At 41.7% G+C, this 18,283-nt stretch overlaps 1 protein-coding gene across 2 annotated transcripts in view; it reads right to left on the minus strand.

Annotated features, from left to right (window-relative positions):
* LOC127569058 (E3 ubiquitin-protein ligase DZIP3-like) overlaps positions 1-18,283 on the minus strand; it is a 91,168-nt gene that overhangs the window by 62,311 nt on the left and 10,574 nt on the right. The gene's annotated exons all lie outside the window — the stretch shown is intronic.

Here is an 18,283-nt window from a genome sequence, read left to right on the forward strand (position 1 = left end):
GCAAAATTAAAATCCAGTTTAACAGCCTTCTGTTCTTGTTTTTGACTCGGCTCAGAAACACCAATGGGTTATGATCTGTATATACAGTCAATGGTTTCTGAGCAGTGCAAACATATACACTGAAATGTTGCAAGGCTAAAACAAGCGACAGTAATTCTTTCTCTGTGGTGGAATAATTCTTTTGATGCTCATTAAATTTCTTTGAAAAGTAAGCTACCAGATGGTCAATATCATCAAGGTCACCCTTCTGCAACAACACAGCTCCTGCAGCTTCATCACTGGCATCTACTGCTGATGAAGATGGCTTTTCAAAGTCAGGTGTTTTGAGCACAGGATGGTAGCATAAAATGGCTTTCAGCTTCTCAAATGCTTCTTGACAAGAATCTGTCCAAACAAACTTTACTCCCTTCTTCAGAAGATTAGTTAGGGGAAGAGCAATATCAGCAAAATTTTTACAAAATTTTCGATAATATCCAACCATTCCCAAAAATCTTCTAACAGTCCTCGTACCTGTGGGAATAGGGAACTCAGATATTGCTTGAACTTTTGCCTGAACAGGAGCTTGCTTGCCTTGACCTACAACATACCCAAGATACGTCACAGTGGCATGGCCAAATTCACTTTTAGCCAAGTTAACTGTAAGGTTAGCCTTAGAAAGTCTTTCAAACAACCTTCCTAACGCAGATATGTGATCTTCCCAAGTATCATTCCCAGTCACTAAGTCGTCAATGTAGGCATCTGTATGTTTTAACCCATGAATCACTGAATTAATCATTCTTTGAAATGTTGCCGGAGCATTTTTCATTCCAAATGGCAAAACATTGTATTCATACAATCCAGAAGGGGTTACAAAGGCTGAAATCTCCCTTCCTCTATCTGTTAATGGAACACACCTGTACCCTTTTAATAGGTCAATCTTTGTAAGAAATTTTGCCTTTCCCACTCTATCTATGCAATAATCATCCACCCTAGGAATAGGGTAAGCATCTGACTTTGTTACAGCATTCACTTTCCTGTAATCTGTGCAAAATCTAACAGTTCCATCAGGTTTAGGTACAATAACACAGGGCGAACTCCAATTTGAAGTAGAATGTCTAATAATATCATTTTCCAACATGTATTTGATCTCTTGATCAACAAGTTTACTTTTTTCCACATTCATTCGATATGGGTGTTGTTTGATTGGTTTTGCATCCCCAACATCAACATCATGGGTAATTATTGATGTTCTGTTTGGAACATCTGGGAACAGATTTTTAAATTTTAAAATTAATTCTCTCATCTGTTGTTTTTGTGAAACTTGTAAATGGTCCAACTTTGTTTCAAGGTTCTCCAGGATATTTTGGTTTTTTAGTTTCGATGGAACAATATTTGGTCTAAATTGGCCTTCCTCAACATCAACATCAGGCATTCTAGAAACAACCTTTACATCATCCACCAAGGCCACAACTGAATCCCTCTCATAATAAGGTTTTAGCATGTTTACATGACAGAGTTGTGTTTTCTTGCGTCTATCTGGTGTTTTGATTATATATGTTAGATCAGTCACTCGAGATTCAATAACATAGGGTCCAGAAAAACGAGATTGCAAGGGATTATTTTGGCTAGGGAAAAATACCAACACCTTTTGCCCCACTGCAAATGTCCTAGGCCGAGCACGTCTATCAAAATATGTCTTCATTCTTATCTGGCTAGTTTTCAAATTCTCTCTCGCTAGCTGGCAGACTCTCTCCAACCGAGGTTTAAATTTTTGGACATAGTCCAACAGACTCAAGTGCACTTCTTCATTAACCCATTGCTCTCTCAACAACTCCAAAGGTCCTCTCACCCTATGTCCAAATACAAGCTCAAACGGACTAAATCCTATTGACTCTTGGATTGAATCTCTAACGGCAAACAAAAGTAAATGAATGCCTTCGTTCCAATCCTTTGTGGTTTCAAAGCAATAAGTCTTCAGCATATTTTTGAGAGTAGAATGAAATCTCTCCAGAGCTCCTCGAGATTCTGGGTGATATGCAGATGATACAATCTGCTTTGCTCCCAGCTCAGACTAGTTGTTGAAAAAAATTTGACATAAAATTACTACCTTTATCAGATTGGATTTCTTTTGGCAAACCAAACAAGGTAAAAAATTTTAAAAGAGCCTTTGACACCGTCTTGGCCTTAATATTTCTAAGGGGTATTGCCTCTGGAAATCTAGAAGTGGCACACATGATGGTTAACAAATACTGATTTCCAGTCTTACATTTTGGTAATGGGCCAACACAGTCCACAATCACCTTCGAAAAACGTTCACCAAAAGCAGGAATTGGTTTCAACGGAGCCACAGGGGGTTTTTGATTTGGTTTACCTACCATCTGACATGTGTGACAAGTTTCACAAAATATCACCACATCTTTTCTCAAACCAGGCCAATAGAATTGTTTCAAGATCTTCCCTACAGTTTTATTCACACCAAAATGACCACCCAAAGGCATACTATGGGCCAGGTTTAAAATCTCATCCCTATAAACTTTTGGAACATCAACCTGATGAATAACTTCCCATTCCTCATTAACAGGAACATGAGGAGGTCTCCATTTCCTCATTAACACTCCATTTTTGACATAATATCCAATTGGCACTTTTTCAATCTCCTCACATGAGAGTGCTTTTTCTTTCAATTCTGTCAACTCAGGGTCCTTTGTCTGTTCCACCATAAACTCCTTCCTCGACAAAGACAAATCTTTAAATTCAGGCTCACTATAAGGATGTTGATCCTCCAGTGAAGACAGAAAAGTCTCAGATAAGGCATCATAATTTTCTTCCTGTTTAGGACTGTCACAGGGAACCACATCAGACTGCACCATACTGTCGGTCTTGGCTAATTCTTTAGCTCTAGTTCGAGTCACCGCACATGATGGGTAAACATCTGGATCATTCTCAGACTCATCAATCCTTGGTTTGGTCGTTAACCGTACCACAGGAACAATTTCTCCATCTGCAAGGTCATTTCCCAATAACAAAGAAACTCCTTCCACTGGTAACCTAGGTCTTATCCCTATCTCGACTGGTCCTTCTACGAACTTTGACTTTAAAATCACCCTGTGTAAAGGGACAGATATGGTGTCATCTGTAACGCCTCGCACTAGATTTACCCCACCAGTGTCACTTTCTTCACCAAAATTTAAAACACTGTCCAGCAAGAGAGATTGACAAGCCCCAGTATCTCTAAGAATTTTCACTGGCACCTGGGGTGACCCATCATTCAGTGAAACAAAACCCTCTGATACATAAGAACGGAATTCCTTTCTCACCTCCTCCAACCTTTCCGCCTTTACCTCTTGCAAGGACTGATCTTTAACAACATCTCCTAAACCTTTTTGATTTTTAATTGCCTGAAAGCAAGCATTAGGCACAGCTTCCTTCCTTTTCTTCAAAAGGGCACAATTAGATATCACATGGCCAGGTTTCTTACAGTAATAACAAGTACGCTTAACAGGTTTCTCCAGCCCTGGCTTCTTTTCATCCTTTCCTTTTTGATTACCTCCCAATTTAATCTCCGGTTTACCTGGATTGTCCTTGTAACTCTTTTGAAAGGTTTTAGGTTGTCCCCATTTGGATTTATGGGTTAAAGCATAATCATCTGCCAACCTAGCAGTTTCTTGTAAAGTTTCCACTGCCTTTTCATTTAAATATGTTGTTAATTCAGCTGGAACACATCTTTTAAAGTCTTCCACTAATATCAATTTTTTCAATTTATCAAAATCCCCATCTACATTTTTAGCCATGTACCATTGTTCAAAACATATTCTCTTTCCATTGGCAAATTCCATATAAGTCTGATCTGCAGATTTCCTCAAGTCTCTAAATTTTTGTCTATAAGCAGGTACCAATTCATAGGCCTTCAATATAGCTTGTTTTACCTTGGTATAATCAGCTGCATCCTCAACAGACAAAGCAGAATAAGCTTTTTGAGCTTTACCTTTAATCACATTCTGTACCATAAGAGCCCATCCTTCCTTTGGCCAGTTTGAACTCACAGCAACCTTTTCAAAATGTTGGAAATACTGATCAACCTGATCTTCCTCAAAAGGAGGGACTAATCGAACCACCCTGCTGGCTGAAAAACCATCATCAGAATCAGATTCCAAACTCTTTTGCTTCATTTGTAACTCATGTTGCCTTTGTTTCTCCTTCTCCTCACTATTCAGCTCCATCCTCCTCAATTCCATCTGCTTCATTGCTAGATCAGCCTCTATCTTCATCCGAGTTATCTCTTGTTCAGTCTCTAATCTCTTTTGTTCTCGTTCAGCCTCTATCTTTTTTTGTCCCAACTCGACCTTCAGTCGTGTTTGTTCTAACTCCATCTTTGCTGTCTGCACCTGTCTAACAGGTCTCTCTGACTCACTCCCAGAAAACTCTTCTAACTGTTCTAATTCTTCCTCCTCCAGATCCTCCAACTCCACTGGTTGAAAAGTCACATCAGAAATCACTGGTTTACTCTCAGGAAACTCAACTACCTCACTCAACTCAAACACTTCCTTTTCCAAATAATAGTCAACTATCATTCTATGAATAACTGCTTTTCTCATAGACTGCTTTACTTCTGTAAGGTTTAGCTTTGTAGCAATCTTTATCAGATCATCCTTTTTCGCCACCTCCAATCCCTGTAGGGTTGGTGACTCCAAAAATGCCTTAATATCCATTGCTGCTGGTTTCCACACACACAAGCCAATTAAAAAGAATTTATCAGACCTCCCTCAAAAATCTTTGGATTGAATGCCGAACGAATCTCGTCAATCTGGGGAACGATCCCAGACGACACTCGTTAATCTTTGGATTGGATCCCGGACGAGCCCCCAATTTTGTCACGAACCAGCAACAAAAGAAACACACCGAGCATGATTCAGTGTTAAAACCTATTTTATTAATCACTACTCATGATAATACGTAAAATAAAAGTAAAAATGTTAGTATGTTAGAATTCAAAAATGTTAAACCTTGAACGTTAACCCCAAAACTAAACTCTTCGTGTGTGTGTGTGGCAAAGTCCAAAGCTCCCAGTTCAGGAATGGTTCTTAAAGTTCAGTTCCGCAAACCATAAGGTGAAACATGAGCAAGGGCTTCTTCAACAACCACCGTTGTCAGAAGATAAGACGTAGATGTAGAAAAACAGAGAGAGAGTAAATACGAAATCCAAATGTTCCATGATGGAACCCAAACGACACTCCAGTGTTTACTCAGTAGTGACTTCCTCACCCCGAAAAGCATCCGAATCGTGGTCGTCCACACACAAATACCTGTTTCCTTCTACAGGTCAGCAACAAAGTGAACTCCACTGGATTACTTCCAATTTCCATACATGGATTTCAGTGGCAGACACAGTTATAGTTTCTCATCCATCGATAGAGAAAACTAGCAGGCTGGTGTCTCTCTCCCTTCTCTCTCTCTTCTTCTTCTGACTTCTTCAACGTCATTACGTCCTTTATCTTCTATTGACGTAAGCACGCCACACACACAAATACACACACACTCTCTATCTTAAAGGGACATTCACTGAGTCCGTAACACCACTCTGATAAGGTGGTTACAAAAGGAAAAAGATTTATTGGCCAAACATATAAATGTATAAAACACTAATTTGGCCAGTACTGGGATATTACATACAGATCTGATCCCACCACATTATATAAAGCTTGTGATGCCAGGACTGAAGAATTTTAGGTATGAGGAGAGACTGGTTAGCCTGGGGGATTTTCTTTGGAACAGAGGAGGTGGAGGAAAGATTTAGTTCCCACATATAAACTTATGAAATGTTTAAACAGTTGACAAGAAGGATAAATAGGCTCAGATAGAATTAATAAAGATTATCTAATTCTTCTAATAGAGAGGTCAATACTCAGGCGACAAATTTAAAGTCATTGGTAGATAGTTGGGGGTGGTGGGGGGGGGAAGAGTGGTCTTTATAACATTTAAAACAAACCATGGATCCAATCTCTTGACTTCAATTAAATTGTTCAGTGACATCACTTCCCATTATCCAGGGTCATAATCTTCCTCTGAACCACTTCTCTGTTATATTTCTGATACTCTCATAACTTTAATCATTTTCAGTTGCCCAGCCTCAATTGGCTTACTTTGGCCATAGATGGCCAGTTTGGCTTGAGGGCCCTTCCTTGAACAAGCTTAACTAGTTCCCTCCATCACCACCTTTACCTGGCTGAACTTGTTCTCATGTTAAACAACTTTCCCTTTAACTCCACTCGCCTCCTCCAAATCCAATGTGCTGCTATGGGAATTGAGAGTGGTCTAAGGGCAAAATCTGTATCTTTATGGAATGTTCCTTGTTTCACTCCTACTCAGGCCCTCTTTCTCATCTCTTCTCAGTACATCAATGAACATTGCGACACTGCTTCCTACACTTTTACGCAACTCATCACTGTTTGACTCATCGCTGTGATTCGTCCGTTTAGAGGAGTGAGATAGGACACCTGGTTGAGTGGTGCAGCAACAACAACCTCTGACTTAACGTCAGTAAAAGTAAAGAACTGATTGTTGACTTCAGGAAGGGGAAGGAGGGCGAACATGTGCCAGTCTACATTGGGGGGGGGGGGGGGGGGGGGGGGTGGAAATCAGTGGTGGAGAGTGTCAGCAGCTTCAAATTCTTGGGTTTTACCATATCGAATGACCTGTCCTGGGCACAGCACATAGATGCAATCGCAAGGAAGGCATGCCAGCATCTTTTCTTAGAAGGTTAAGGAGGTCCTGCATGTCACCTAACACTCTAACCAAACTTCTACAGATATACTGTTGAAAGTATCCTGACTAGTTGCATCATGGTCTGGTACAGCAATTCGAATGTGCATGAATGTAAGAAGCTGCAGAGGGTACTGGACTCTACCAAATACATCATGGGCACATTGGTAGTATTTACACAAGGTACTGCTGCGAGAAGGCAACACCTATCATCAAAGGTCCCCACCATCCAGGCTGTGCCATCTTCTCACAGCTACCGTCGGGCAGGAGGTACAGAAGCCTTAAGTCCCACACCACCAGCTTCAAGAACAGCTACTTCCCTTCAACTATTCAGTTCTTGAACCAACCTGCACTACCCTAATCACTACCTCAGTATCGCAACACTATGATCACTTTGCACAACAATGGACTTTGTTCTTTCTTGTAAAAATTTTGTATAATTTATGTTTGCTTTTCTTGTGAATGTTGTGTATCTGATGCTATGTGCCTGTGATGCTGCTGCAAGCAAGTTTTTCAGTGCACCTGTGCGCACATTGTGCATATAATTGATAAACTTGACTTTCTAAAGTTTCGTTCACTTTTCAATCAATTTCTACCCTCCTTTCACTTTCACTGGTCCAGCTCTGATAGTTCTTTTCCCCACCTTATCTCCCTTTCAGTGGCTGGGTTAACACTAGGACCTACTATGGGCTCAGGGACTCCTAGAGATACCATTCATTCCATTTTCCCCATTTCCTATTCTCTGTCCAACCAGTGCTTCTGATTGTTCTTTTTTCTTTAACCATAGTTTCCCTCCACCATATTTTTCAAGGTTCTTAAATGCATCCATTCCATTTCTTCTTTTTAATCCAAGATGGTGTTTGGCCTGGTTCTCCACATTCAAGAGGCCATCCTTTAATTTGTGAAATTTCCAAGATGATTCCACACCACTTTCCCTTTCCCTCCCCTTCCAGCATTCTAAAAGAACCATCCATCTCCACCAATACTCAATCCCTCTGTCGTGGCACCATCCCATGCAACTGTTGGAGATGCAAAACAGAGACACAAGAGATTCTGCAGATGCTGGAATCTGAAGCAACACACACAAAATGCTGGAGGAACTCAGCAGGTCAGGCAGCATCTGTGAAGGGAAATAAACAGTCGACGTTTCGGGTTGGCCTCCTCTACGGGCATGTTGAGGCCAGAAGCAGGTTGGAGGAGCAACACCTCATATTTTGCCTTGGTAGTCTCCAACTTGATGGCCTCAACATAGATTTCTCTAACTTCCAGTAACCCCTCCCCTCTCCCCCCCCCCTTGGTTTTCCCTCATTTCTGTGGCCCCCTCACCCCTTCTCTTTCCCCTCCCCTGCCCTCATGACCTGGCCATCTATTCCCCACCTACTTCCCTTTATTCCATGGTCTACTATCCTCTCCTATCAGATTCCTCCTTCAGCTCTTTGCCTCTTCTACTTATCATCTCTCATCTTCTCACATCACTCCCTTTCATCTCGCCCCAACCCACCTGGACTCACCTATCACCTGCCAGCCTGTGCTCCTCCCCCTCCCCAACCTCCTTATTCTGGCTTCTGCCCTCTTCCTTTCCAGTCCTGATGAAGGGTCTCAACCTGAAATGTCAATTGTTTATTTCTCTCCACAGATGCTGCCTGACCTGCCGAGTTCCTCCAGCATTTTGTGTGTGTTGTCAGAGATGCAATACCTCTTCTTTTATTTGCTCCCTTCACAGCATCCAGGGATCTCAACACTCCTTTCTGGAGCAGCAATTTACTTTCACTTCTTCCAATTTAGTATGCTGTCTTTTGTGTTTATGACATGGCCTCCTCAATTTTGGGGAACCTAAATGTGGATCGGGCAACTGCTTTACAGAACATCTTCATCTAGTCTGCAAAGGTGACCTTTAGTTTCCCATTATGTCACTAATTCCTCATCCCACTCCACCTTCTAACACAATTCTGCCAAAGCTCAACATAAGCTTGTGGAATAGCACTTCATCTTCAAACTTGACACATTACAGCCTCCACACAGAATTCAAGAGTCTCAAAATTTCTGCCATTCTACGTGGTGACTCTTTGCAACCTGCTCTCAGCAGACTATTCACTACATCTATTATAATCATTCTACTCTTTTAGATCTCAATTCTATGCTACATTCTGAAATTGCTTTTCCTTTTGTACGACCTCGATGTACTTATATTTCAAATTATCTGTCTGGGTAGCATGCAAAGTGAAGCTTTTCACTGTACCTTGGTGCATATGACAATAATAAACCAACTACCCTCATATTTCAAGTATTTGTTTTCCTTTGGAGAAACAAGACTGCAGGTGCTGAAATCTGGAGCAACACACATACCCTGGGAAAACTCAGCGGGTCAAGCAGCACCTATGGTGGGAGATAGTCAACATTTCGGGTCAAGACCCTTCATCTGGACTGGAAGAGGGGAGATAACCAGTATAAAAAGATGGAGGGAAGGGGTGGAGCTAGAGCTGGCAGGTAATAGGTGGATCCAAGTGAGAGGGGGTGATAGACAGATAAAGCATGGTTGGGGGGGGGGGGGGGGAGGGAAAAAGAGTGGGAATGATATCAGAAGCTGGAAGGTGATAGGTGGAAGTGACAAAGGGTTGAAAATGATGGAATTTTTCTTTTGCCCTTCTCTTTTTCTAGTATTTAAGGCTTTGTTTGTTGTCTCATATTTACATCTCCTCCAGACAGAGCTCTTGTTATTCGGTAGCTTTTACCACCCTCTCTCAGCTAGCATCACCACCACTTGCTTATTTAATCTTGCCTGGTCCCCACCCTGTGACAGACCTTCACTTTTTATTCCTTCTACCTCATTTTCTGCATCTTAAAACTTGTTTCATTTTTACTTTTCCTGGCTTTGATGAAAGGATATTGACCTGGAACGTCAACCTGCTTCACTCTCCATTGATGATGCCTCACCTGCCAAGTATTTCCAGCATGTTCTATTTTTGATTGTATAAACAGAATACTGATTAAAGTCAAAAACCAGAGAGTAGTGGTAAATGGTTGTTTGCTCAAACCGTGAAAAATGTGGGTGTTCCCCAGGAGTCAGTGCTTGAAATATTGGGTATTTTGATATTCATTAATAATTTAGATGGATGTGCAAGGAAAAATTTCCAAAATTTGCAACTGAGCGAAGGTCGAAAGTGTGGTAAGTAGTGAGGAACATAGCAAAAGACTGCAAGAAGACATAGGTAGGCTGACTATGGAGTCAGACATGTTGCAAATTAAATTTAATACAGAGAATTGTGAAGAGACACTCTGGTATAAACAATGATGAGAAACTACATCAACTGAAGGGCACATAATTTAAGGAGAGTGCAGGAACCCAAGACCTAGGTGTCTATGTGCATAAAACCTTGAAAGTACCAGCACATATTGAAACAATTTTCAATATAGCACATGGAATGCTACAATTAGAGGCAGAGTATACAAAAGCTGGGAAGTTGCAGTTAAACTTATACAAAACTCAGGGTAGCCACATGTGAAGTACCGTGTTCAGGGCTTCTCACCCTACTTCAGGATGCAAGGGTCCAAGAGGGTGCAGATAGGTAGAGGAAATTAAGCTTTCAGGTTAGACTGGCAAAGCTGAGATTGTTCTCTGTAGACCAAAGAGAGTTGAAAGGTGATTTGGTAAAGTGTACAAGATACTGACTGGTTTAGATGGGGTAAAAAGTGGCAAGCTGTTCCGTAAGTGCATGGCTGGAGACACACATTTAAAATTTTCATTGAAAGATACAATGGGAACACAAGGATAACTTTGTGCCTATAGAGATGGCAAGTCACTGCCTATAGAGATGGAGGAAACAAAATTGGGGAACTGAATCAGTACTTGTGGACAATGAGCAAAGACATAGGGCTGCCAACATTGCTCTGCTGGTGTAGACTCAATGGACCAAATAACTTCCTTCTGTATCATATTAATCCAATAATTCTAACTGAAAGTTTGTTTAAAAGAATGCGGTGATATAAAAATGTCAAGGGCACTTTGATTGATTTTATCAGGACCCAAGATATCCCTAAGTGTAATCCCCAGTGCAGTCAATTAGTGAGCTGAATTCAAAATTCACCTGTAAGATCGGTTTGTAAAACAAGTTTTTCACTGTACCTCGGTACAAGTGACAATAATAAACCAATACCAATAAAAATACAAGCATGGTTTTGCAATGAGTTCAGCAGAAATCCTGGGTGGAAATTCCCTACTCACACCAGTGATAAATTTTACTTGCAGTTTTGATATGAATGCAATGAAGCAGAGATGTCTTGTAAACTGCAGTTAAAACTACATAACACAAAAAATTCATTTTGTTCTGTGGAGGAGTGTTTTATTCAGGACAGACTGCAGCAATTAGTCTATTTTGGTACATTTTCACATTTTAGAATGCACTCATTTTCAAAAGTCTACATATTTGGAAGACTAAAAAAGTAACTATCAAAGCTGACAAGTATCAATATCTTTATGTAATAGTATATCATGTAAAGATATAGTATATTATTAATAGTATATTGATAAAATAATGTTTTATCCCACAAACATTGGGGCCATTGTTGTTTGTTGTATATATCAATAATCTAGACGATAATGTGGTAAATTGGATTAGTAAGTTTGCGGATGACACTAAAATTGGAGGTGTAGTGGACAGCGAGGAAGGCTTTCAAAGCTTGCAGAGGGATCTGGACCAAATGGAAAAATGGTCCAGAAAATGGCAGATGGAATTTAATGCAGACAAGTGTGAGGTGTTGCATTTTGGAAGGACAAGTCAAGGGAGGACATACACAGTAAATGGTAGGGCACTGAATGCGGAGGAACAAAGGGATCTGGGAGTTCAGATACATAATTCCCTGAAAGTAGAGTCACAGGTAGACAGGGTTGTAAAAAAGGCTCTTGGCATCCTGGCATTTATAAATCAAAGTATTGAGTATAGGAGTTGGAATGTTTTGGTGAGGTTGTATAAATCATTGGTGAGACCAAATTTGGAATATTGTGTGCAGTTCTGGTCGCCGAACTACAGGAAGGATGTTAGTAAGATTGAAAGAGTGCAGAGGAGATTTACTAGAATGTTGCCGGGTCTTCAGGAGTTAAGTTACAGGGAAAGATTGAGCATGTTAGGTCTTTATTCCTTGGAGCGGAGAAGGATGAGGGGAGATATGATAGAGGTTTTCAAAATGATGAGGGGCATAGACAAAGTTAATGCAAGTAGGCTCTTTCCACCTAGATTAGGAGAGATAGGTACGAGAGGACATGGCTTTAGGGTGAAAGGGGAAAGGTTTGGGGGGAACATTAGAGGGAACTTCTTCACTCAAAGAGTGGTGGGAGTGTGGAATGGGCTGCCGTCTGATGTGGTAAATGCGGGCTCGCTCTTAACTTTTAAGAGTAAATTGGATAGATACATTGATGAGAGAGGTCTGGAGGGGTATGGGCTGGGGGCAGGTAAATGGAACTAGCAGAATAATGTTTCGGCACAGACTACAAGGGCCGAATGTCCTGTTTTCTGTGCTGTAGTTTTCTATGGTTCTAAACAGCAGCAGCTGGTAACATAAGACAGAACAACATAGCAATTTTTATTTTCTCAAGTCTAAGCAGTGTTGGATTCGACTGTTTTTTAGACTGTTTGTTTCGACTATTAGCTTTTAAACATGTATAATGTTTAATACACCTCAAGTGGCTGCACAAGGAATGGCCGCTTGCTAGCTTATTGGTTTGTCCATCAGGTGAATATGTGTTTTTTTTCATTGGTTGGTTTGGCCACAGTATAGGTTTCCTGATTGGACTATTGTTAGCTAAAGAGCATCTCTTATCTCAGGTATAAAAGGTGTCGCTTTTTGTTAATCTCTCTCTTGCTCTTCCTCCCCCCTGGCCTGAGCTTTCTTTTGTTCCCTTTGTCTTGGCTCATCACAGCTAGTGCCATGTGCTCTGTGACTCTTTCTTTGTTTTAAACTTTCCAATAAAACTTTGTGAAGCACCAAGTTGTTTTCAACTCATTCCTGGACTCCTGAAAGAACCTGTGGATTCGAAAATAACTGGATCCAACAATTTTGGCATAGTCGGCAGGATGGTTATGAAAAACAGAGTTTGAAAATTCCTCAGACAGACAGAAGGTAAGAGCATCTTCCATTTCTGAATTGTTGGGGAAATCATTGGATTCTGCTTCAGTACACCATCTGAAGGAAGTTTAAGAGTGAGAAGAAAACTCTGTTTAACCTTGCCATTTGAAATATTTCGGGTTGAAACTCTATTGGTAACTGTGATTAACACCTAAGTGAAGAGTGTTCATTGAGATTGAACTGAAACAATGGCTGGAGTTAAGAAACAAACCACAGCATCTCCAACTGAAAGAGAACAGATAACTGGGGGTTTAAGTGCTTACTTGGATAAAGTATATCAACTTGATGTGACTAACAAAACAATCCAAAAGAAATGTGCTATTGATGCCGAGTCTAGTGAAAATTGACTTATGAGTGATGTTGGAAAGGTATGGAATAAGATTCAGAAAATGTGGTCGGGAAAGGCAAAAACTGGCTGGACTATTGCAGTATTAACAGAGCTAAGAAAGCGTGAGCATGCCAAGCTAAAAAGCCAAATCACTAAATATGAGAGTGAGCATGCTGAGCTAAAAAGTCAAATCACTGAATCTGAGAGTGAGTGTGCTGAGCTAAAAAGCCAAATCACTAAATATGAGAGTGAGTGTCCTGAGCTTAAAAAGCCAAACCTGTGAACTAAAGCAAGCACATGGTGAATTGACTGAGCAAGCAAATAAATTAACCGAACAATTGGGGAAGAAGGAAGAAATGTGTAACATGCTGAAGGAACAGTATGATAGAGACAGTACAAAGTCCAAATAACAACTTTCTGCATTAACTGAATGAGTGAGAAAACAAAGCAATAAATGTAACCAGTTTAATGCAAAATGTGCAGAACTCGAGGGCAGACTGAATCAGCACCAATACAGAGTCAGGACTTTCAGTGGGCGGTCCCTCCAGGGGCACAGCATTGAACAGACCCCCAGGAACAGCGCCACCTTTGGAACTCTATGATACTGCGGGATGGATGTAACACTGACTCAACAGAAACCTCTGGTGACTCAAATGATGATGACAACAATGAGAGAGTTGGTCTGGCAGCCATGTCACGACTTGCCCCAATAAAAACGAAGGCAATCAAAGCACGCAAGAATGAATGAGAATGGAGATTATGAAAGGAGACAGGAGGTTTACCATCAACCACTGGATCCAGAAAAAATTGATAAATGGTCCAGAGAAATTCCACATCCTAAAAAAAGGAGACTTAAGGACTTGGACTGAACTTCGTTGAATCAAGAATATGTACCAACTGCATCCATATGATGGACTCCAAATTTTGGCCACTATGTTGTCTTCTCAGCAAACCAAACAGTTGAGTGAGAGAATTAATGACAGCCTGGGAGATGACAGACAGGACCTAAGAGGTGGTTGGAATGCAATTAAGAGATGGTTGAGAGAACAGGCCCCAATGCAGATCGATTGGAGGAAAGTGGTCGATTGCAAACAAGAGGCTTCAGAGGATGTTTCTGAATACGAAGACTGGTATAGGACAGTTTGGGTCAATTATTCAGGAGTTCAAGGAATAACTGACTATAGAAGAATCCAAATATGGACCCCTGAAGTCAGCATTCATGGATGGCTTGAAACCAGATGTTGCCAAAATGGTCAGGCTAACAAAAGCAAATTGGAGTGAAGCTGCTGTTTCCTACAGTGATCTGGTGCAAACTGCCAAACAAGTGGAGCGAGATATCGAACTCCAAATAAGATCAGTACAGACGAACCAACTGTCCACACCTGCTAACCAACAGGACAAGTGGGACTGAAATGCACAGCAATATTGGTCTGGGCCATGACCATAACGTAATAAAATGAGATGTCAGTTCTGTGGTAAGAAGGGACATAGTGCAAAAAAAGTGTTGGCATAAACAGCCTCAGCAACAACAATTTCAACCCCCTACCTCACAAAGAACGGGCAGCTTTGAAGTACAACTTTGGACGCAGTGGACATGTGGGCAAGGTCACAAGAGTGACTAGGCCCTTCCCTGCAGTCCTTGTTTGCATTGATAGAGCAAAGAACAGACGGCTTGTATGTTAACCTACCAACTGGAAATGAACGTGTTGAATTCTTGCTGGATACAGGAGCGGAACTAACATGCGTAACCAAGGCTATTGCCCAAAAATGCAAAATGCCATTGACTGGCATCTGTAAATATGCATATGGTACTGGAGGACAGAGAATAGAGCTAACCAAAAGCAGACCAGTTGAAGTACAATTTGGTCCTCACCTACGAGAAATACAATTCTGGGTGGGAGACATCTCACAGCCTCTTCTTGGAATGGATGTCCTATTGACTTTAAACTCCACATTGGAATTCATGGAGGGTAAAATTATTTGGAATCTCATGCAGTTGGAAAAATCCAAATTAACCAGTCATCCCATATGGTCACTAGACAAAAATGACTATGGCCTGCTGGAAATGGGCCCTGTTAAGTTTACTGGGAAGATGCTGCCGAGTACCAAGCAATATCCCCTAAGCAGAACATCCATAGAAGGCATCATACCTATTGTCAATCAGCTGGAGGAGCGAGGGATTCGTGTCAAGACACACAGTCCATCAAACAGTCCAGTCTGGCCCGTTAAGAAGGCAAATGGCACTTAGAGACTGACGGTGGACTACAGGATTGCCAATCAATGTATTGACAAGTTAACCCCTCTGATGACAGCTCCATCAACTATCTTCAACACCCTGAACCTGTCACATAAGTGGTTCACAGTTATTGATATGGCCAATGGTTTCAGGTCGGTACCACTGGCGCCTGAATGCCAACCATGGTTGGCTTTTACAGTTGATGGTCAACAATATCAGTGGACGAAGCTACCGCAAGGACTTCACAATAGTCCTACTGTCTACCACATGGCCTTGAGACAACACCTAAGAGGTTTTCCAGGCACTGACTCAACTATCATACAATATGTGGATGATATCTTGATTGCCTCTGAATCTGCAGGCCAGCATGAATGTGATGTACTTTATCTGCTCGATTACCTAGCCTCCAAAGGACATAAAGCAAACTTGGACAAGGCACAACTACAACAAGAGGAAATGATTTACCTGGGACAGAAAATTTCCCAAGGTAAACGAGAAATCACTGAAGATCGTGCAAAGGCTATTATATCAGCAAGACCACCTACAACGGTCCAGCAACTTCGATCATTTCTGGGTTTGTGCAACTACAACAGAGCATTGGTCGATTCATATGCGGAAATTGCTCAACCCCTCACTAGGTTGCTGAAAGGCAGCAAGCGTTCCAACGACCTTGTGGCTCTTAATGAAGAACAAACAGGAGCTTTCCAAACTTTAAAGGCGGTATTAAGTACTGCACCTGCACTAGGAATCCCTGACACGGAAAGACCATTTACCCTGCATGTCAACGAGAAGCGTGGCTACACGACAGCAGTTTTAAATCAAGAACATGGAGACCAACAGCGTCCTGTTGGTTATTACTCTGCCAAATTGGACAATGTGGCATTAGGATGGGGCTCATGTCTACAAGCAGTGCAGGCAGCCTACTTGGCAGTTATGACTGTCTCCAACATCGTGCTGGATCAGACTTTAAATGTTCGATGTCCGTATTCAGTGCATACTCTACTGACCATGAACAGGGCCTCTCAAGTGACAGCTGCTTGATGGTCCAAGTGGTCCACTGTCCTTGAGATACCTAACATCATCATTCAATGAGCAAGTCCAGTGAACCCAGCTACACTGCTGCCAGTGGACATGGAAGACCAAGATGATCATGACTGTGCCAGAACAATAACATGCCAAGAAGATGCAAATTACCATAAGGAAGTGCCTTTATTGAAGCCAGATCTAATTCTGTACACTGATGGCTCCTCAACCATTGAGGGAGGAATTCGCATGGCTGGTTGGGCTGTTGTCACAGAAAATGAAGTGATGGCCTCAGGAAGTATGGCCCCTGGTACCTCTGCACAACAGGCAGAACTGAAAGCTTTGATTGAAGCCTGTAAGCTAGCAGAAGGAAGGTCGGCTAACATATATACCGATTCCTGATATGATTTTGGAGTCGTTCATGACTTTGGGAACTTATGGAGACAAAGAGGATTTCTTACAGCCGTGGGAACTCCAATCAGGAATGGCCAGCTAGCATGAGAACTTATGGAAGTCATAAAACTACCATCAGAAGTTGCTGTATTGAAATGCAAAGGTCACTCCAAAATAACCAGTGGAAAGCCGTGGAAACGCATACGCAGATGAAACTGCAAAAAGGGCAGCAAGGGAAGGAACAAAGAAAATAGAAGAAAACCTGATAATGGAAACTACGAAAACAAAGTTGAACTCTGTATCACAGACAAAAATACAAGATATTCAAGAGATGCAAAATCAATGCTCACACCAAGAGAAGTGGTACTGGATGGAAAATGGTGGGTTGTTAAACAACGATGGAGTATAGAGGTATGGCACTAGTCATAGATTAGTGGCCCCAAATGAACTGCTTCCCTATCTGGCACAGCAGATACACTCCCTAGGACACATTGGAGTGCAAAAGATGATTGACAGGTTCTCCCAATGGTGGTGGAATCCAAGGTTCAGGATGCAAGCTCGACAAACAGTCGAGAGATGCATGACGTGCCAGAAAACTAACCCTGGATCAGCAGAAAAACTACCTCAACTAAGTGCTCCTGCTCCACCTGGTCCATTTCTACATCTACAAGTGGACTAGATCACTCTACCAAAGTGCCAAGGATATTCAGATGTCCTAGTAATAGTGGACAAATTTTCAAGATGGGTGGAAGCCATCCCGGCAAGAAAAGCTACTGCCACACACACAGCCAAAACTCTGATTAAGGACTATATTCCTTGATGGGGAATGCCATGCCACATTGACTCAGACCAAGGAAAACATTTCACTGGAAATGTTTGCCAAGAATTATGTCGACTGATGAACATTGAGTGGTCTTTTCATTGTCCACATCATCCAGAGTCATCAGGACAAGTTGAAAGAATGAATGGCATCATCAAACAACGGCTGACTAAGTACCACGAGGAAGGCGTACCATGGCCTACTGCTCTTCCTGTGGTTTTATGTAGTATCAGAGCAACCCCAAACAAGAAAACAAAACTGAGTCCATTTGAAGTGGTAACAGGGCGACCTATGTCACTACCGGGAGCCCCTGATCTCAGAGAGGCTAATATACACATTATGGCAGATAGTTTGGTTGATTATTGTGTGACATTAACCCAAGCGGTTCAGTCTGCTTCCCAACAGGTTTCTGCTGCTTGGAGTGGTCCATCAGGAGGAGAACACACCCTGATTCCTGGTGAGTGGGTCCTGGTCAAGAAACCGCACAAGGAACCACTGGGAGCTTGGTGGGAAGGCCCTTACTAAGTACTGCTGATAACCAATTTGGCAGTCAAGGTAGAAGGTAAAAGCAAGTGGATACACACCAGCCACTGCAAGCGGACTAAAGTGGTGCCAGACAAAGGCA

The sequence above is a fragment of the Pristis pectinata genome, chromosome 4 (assembly GCF_009764475.1).
Source record: "Pristis pectinata isolate sPriPec2 chromosome 4, sPriPec2.1.pri, whole genome shotgun sequence".
In the NCBI taxonomy this organism is placed as follows: domain Eukaryota; kingdom Metazoa; phylum Chordata; class Chondrichthyes; order Rhinopristiformes; family Pristidae; genus Pristis; species Pristis pectinata.